Source organism: Lagopus muta, chromosome 1 (assembly GCF_023343835.1).
Source record: "Lagopus muta isolate bLagMut1 chromosome 1, bLagMut1 primary, whole genome shotgun sequence".
NCBI classification, from domain to species: Eukaryota; Metazoa; Chordata; class Aves; order Galliformes; family Phasianidae; genus Lagopus; species Lagopus muta.
In genome coordinates, this window is record NC_064433.1 from 129,259,188 (window position 1) to 129,264,256 (window position 5,069).

Here is a 5,069-nt window from a genome sequence, read left to right on the forward strand (position 1 = left end):
GTTCCTCAACCTCGTTCACAAACAGGTGAGAAAATGTGGGGATTGGCAGCTTCTGTGACCTTCTGGAATTGTATTAGTGAAGGAAAATGCATTGCACCCAAATAAAATTTCACCAACTTGCCATGTAACTGTTGAAGTGTAATTACTCAGGAACACTGGAGGTTTTTCAGTATTCCAGCAAGGATTTGCTGTTGCTAGTGCAATAGTGACCTAGTATACAACGTGATTTCTGTCTTCTGTGACTTTACAGCACAAGACATTACAGCCTTTTTTTTCCCTTCCCCTTTTTGGAAGTCTTCTGCTCAGCTTTTCTTGCTTTATTTTTTTCTCTGTGTGCTGGGTGCATCCTTTAAGGTTCCCAGTCTTAAGTCACAGTATCAGTCTTCTAGCTCATTCTTCACCCGCTGTGCCACATGTTTGTGTGCTTTGGTTAACTGACAAGGAAAAGCTTATGAGTCTGATTTGTTTTCAACAACGTGCATAGCTGAAGGGAGACTGTTGGCCCACACTGCCCTGCAAGACCTGTAAGAAAAAATGACACCAAGTCAGAATTTTATCTATTATTCTATGTGTAGTTAAATTAATGCTTTAGGTGCATCAGAACTATGCAATGATCTTTTTGAAGCTGGTATTAACAGTGTAATCAGAAGACTTGCAGTATGCATTCCGTTTCAATATGAATAACTTGAATAACAGACGAGTGGAAACTTAACCTGCATATGAAATACTGATTCTTAAGATTAGCAAGACTTTGACATGATGTGAAATTCATCCAATCAGCCCTACTATCCCACTGTCTTTTTTTTCCAGTTAGTCAGTTCAGCACCCTTATCTGCACTCCTACAGCTTTTTATGACTGCTAAAAATTACAAAGTTGTTGTTTTTTTTTCCCCCCTCTAAGACTTATACCAAATCTTTATCAGTCTAGCATAAAAGACTGTTGGATCTGTAGTTTATGGTAGCTTAACTTCTGTCCTGGAATGTCTATTTAAACAGGAAACACAAGCAATTGTAAATCACAAGAGTTAAAAGTAAGTTTCAGCAGTTTTTTATAATCTGTCCTACATTTTACTCTGTTGTGAAACTCCACCAGAGGAAGAATTCAGAGTAAGATGTTATAGCGTGCTTAAAAAACTACTGTAGAAGAAAGTTATCAGATGACCTCCTTCCTGTTAAGGATAAAGATCAGGTACACCATCTTCCTGTTGCTCTTCTGAGATACTTTTTGTGCTGCTTCTGGTGCAAATCATTAGCTAAATTCCAAGAGCTTAGAGCCTCCTCTGGTAGGAGTCATCCAGATTGATTTTTGCAAGACCGTAAAGGCAGGCCTTATTCTACAATGATAGTTCAGCATTCAGACTAGCCTCATTCAGCCTATGTTTATTATTAAAGGAAAATATAGCCACATCTTACTTATAATAAATATCTATTTTCTCTAACTTCCTCCAACTAATTATTAAATAATTATTTCTATAGATACACTGAGAATGAAAAGAAAAAAAAAGCACCTTAAAATATTAAATACTTCTCTAAACATAGTATTTTAAATATGCTCTCCTTCAGACCTTTGGAATTTATTGCATATTTTTCTGGTAGCAGCCAGCAGGATGAAGGAAGTAATTGTCCATCTCTACTCTGCCCTCGTGAGACACCACTGGGAATACTGCAGGAGACTGGGGCCCCCAGCGCAAGAAGAATATGGAATGCCAAGAAGATGATCAGAAGACCTCTTCTGTAAAGACAGGCTGAGAGAGCTGGGGTTGCCCAATCTGGAGAAGGCTCCAAGGTGACCGTACAGCAGCCTTTCAGTATCTAAAGGTGGATTACAGGAAAGCTGGAGGCGGGTTCTGTCAGGGAGTACAGCGACAGGACAAGGGGTAATGGTTTTGAACTAAACCAGGACAGGTTTAGATTGCACGTTAGGAAGAAATTCTTTACTCAGGGGGTGGTGAAGTACTGGCACAGGCTGCCCAGAGAAACTGGCTGCCCTGCCCTGGGAATTGTTTAAGGCCAGGCTAGATGGGGCTTTGGGCAAACTAGATTGCAGACCTGACCACAACAGGGGATTGGAACTAGATGAACTGAGGACCTCACATAGCTGAGCTGATGAATTATCCATTGGAGTCAGGATTTCACCTGTTATGGTTCATATCATACAGTACTTTTGCTTTCAAATCCTATTTGACAAATTAGCTTGTCAGTTGTAGCTGAAAAGCAGGGGAGAACTCACAACAATCTCACTAAAAGAAAACAAAACAAACTTCAACAAAACTTGCTTCTAAAACAAAAAACTTTTAAGACTTGCTTTTTCATCCTCCAGCACGTAACTGGACACAGATGTTTATATGACTTTATATGGAGAAATGTGCCTCACAGATATGACCTAGTTCTATGACCAAGGAAAGTGTTGGAAGAAATACTTTTAGTTCACAGCAGTGTGATCTGGACAGACAGCTCTTAAGCTTCCTAGCTTTAAATCTTACTAGAAAAAAAGTTGAAATCTCTTTTATATAGGGCCTTCATGCCTTCTCTCTGCCCAGTACTCCCTCCCCAAGTTGAAAACAGACACCAAGCCTTGCTACTGTAAAGTGTCAAAAATAGAAAATGAGGTTTATGATGAGAAAAAAAGAAAAAAGGAAAAAAAAAAAAAAAAAAGGAGCATTAAAACCTTTTATGACTGAGGGAGCACAGATGTTATACATTTGTCCCAGCCCTTGTATCCTGTTTTGAAAGCCAGCTACAGATTTCTGATTTACCAGCTACTGAGGGTTTAGTTTTACTGCCTGGAGGCTTTAGGGTGTGTGGTTCTTCCCTCTCTTCTTGACACCTCCAATGGAAGGGATTGGCAATTTGGCCTGGGTTAAAACTCCTTGCAAAACAAGAACAAGATTATTTTTTAAATGGGACCAATCCCCTGCTGCAGCTCACTGTGAAGCTCCAAAAACAGTGCAATTGAGGGTGTGGTGTGAGGGGAAAGGACTTGTACAGGGCAGCTGGGAAGCAGGAAATCTTTCAGACAGTGTTGTTATTAAAGCCTGTGTTTTGTGGGACTCAGCTTGTCATGAGGCATCCAACAAGATCTGGAACCTCCCTGTGAAAATCCCTTTTATTCTGATGGTGTATCGAGTGGGTGGCTGCCAAGCGTAGCATACCACAAAGGGCACAGAAGACACATGCATGCCACAGTCACTGCAAAGCCTGGAACTTCCCCTCTCAACAACTAAAGCAATGGCACAGATATGCTTAAGTACACAGGAGTAGGCGATAGGCTAAAAACCACAGCAGTGTTGTATAAAGAACATCTGAAGCTTTAATGTCTAATAACTTTTTTTAAATGCCGTTCACAGCATTCCAACCATTAATTGCTATGATATACACCACTGACTGCATAGACCTAGCGCAAACGATGATGGCTCAGCATACAGCTTGGCTAATGCTGTTCAACTAAAAAGTGAAAATGCTGCTTCTAATGTAGAGTAAGAACTGTAATATCAGAGAAGAAAGAGGAACAACAATGAAGTTTTATAGATTTTCCTCTGAGTATCTGGTAAGTTAAGGCTTTACAGGAAAGGCCCTGGAGCCCATCTGAGCTCAGGCCCATGCCAAATTTCCTGCCTGCAGGTGCACTGAGAGCATCACTTCCTTGCAAACGTACTCTGAAACTTAAGATTTAGCCTATCTACATAAAAATGCACTAGTGCTCCTTAATATAACTTGTAAGAATTTCAATCTTATTTTCCTGTTGTCAGGAATATAAAATTACACTGACTATTGTATTTTCACAGGAAAACAAAACAAAACAAACAAACAAAAAAAGAACACCCCAGAAAGAAATGCCCTTTTAAAAATACATTAAATGTATCAACAAAATGTAAAAGCTGTACTGCTCTGTTGATAAATTGTGTATATTTTAAAAAGGGGCACTTCTTTCCAAGGCCCCTTTTTACTGCTCACTGTGACCCACTGGCTGGTCCTTTGGTTGTGCCAGTTTCAATGTCGTAATGCTAAAGAAGAAGGTCATTCCTCTTCACTGCAAAGAGAGAGAGAGGAAAGGTTACACCCAGTATTTGTTGGTGAAATCAGGCACAACAAAACCTAACGGTAAAGGATATGGGGTATGACAGCTGCAGTAAAGGAAGGACTTGCAGTAAAAGGTCAGTAATCATTTCCCTCTGATTCGGATGATTGCTTTCCAGAAGGAAGCTCATGCTCAGGATGCTGTTGCTGTGCTACAAAGCTACTGTGAAGGACAGAAGTGCTGTAGGCTGCTCAGTGCCATAACTGTGAACATTTAACACAGAACGAGGACAAAACTGAAGCTGATTTATCACTCCACTCCTTCCACATAAACCTGTACTATTACGGAATATACACAGTGGATTTCTCTAGCTATGCAAAGCAATGCTTGGTTTGGGGAGGTGCAGATGCAGCTGCTTGCAGACAGCTCACTGACAGCTGGACCTGCTAGGGACGCGGGAGGTTATGAAAAGGCTGGAATCCAATTTACTGCTCATGACAACAGGGCGGATGATGAGACGCTATGCACAAAACCCTAGGGAAAACCTCTGTGGTGGAGCACCCTCTTCTGACTTCAGACCCTCCTCACTGCCAAAACAGGCCCAACAGGAGATGGGTTGGAGTGGACAATCTCCAGAGGCTCCCTCCAAACCCTATGGATCCGTGCAATTTTGGGTTACTGAAACGAACTATGTAACGTGGGCCAGCCCTGACTCTTTAATAGGATTGCTACTCAGCAGTTAATGACCCACCCTGTGTTATGCTTCTGTGAACAAGTGACACCCGCCGACCACGGAGCTGTGGCTGTGGTGGCAACCACCCTGAGACAACCAACGCTCGCTGAACCGTTCAGCAACAATACCCGGAGCCCTTCACACCCCGGAACCTTTCCACTTCCACACGACCACTCAGCACGTCCACGCTCACCCTCACTTCCCGCCCTGCACATGCGCACACTCCCTTCCCGCCTAACTCCCCCCTCCCCCCACTGACGGGGGGCTTGTGCTCTCGTGAGGAGTCGCTGCGAAATCTCGCGAGAGGTGCGGCAGGAG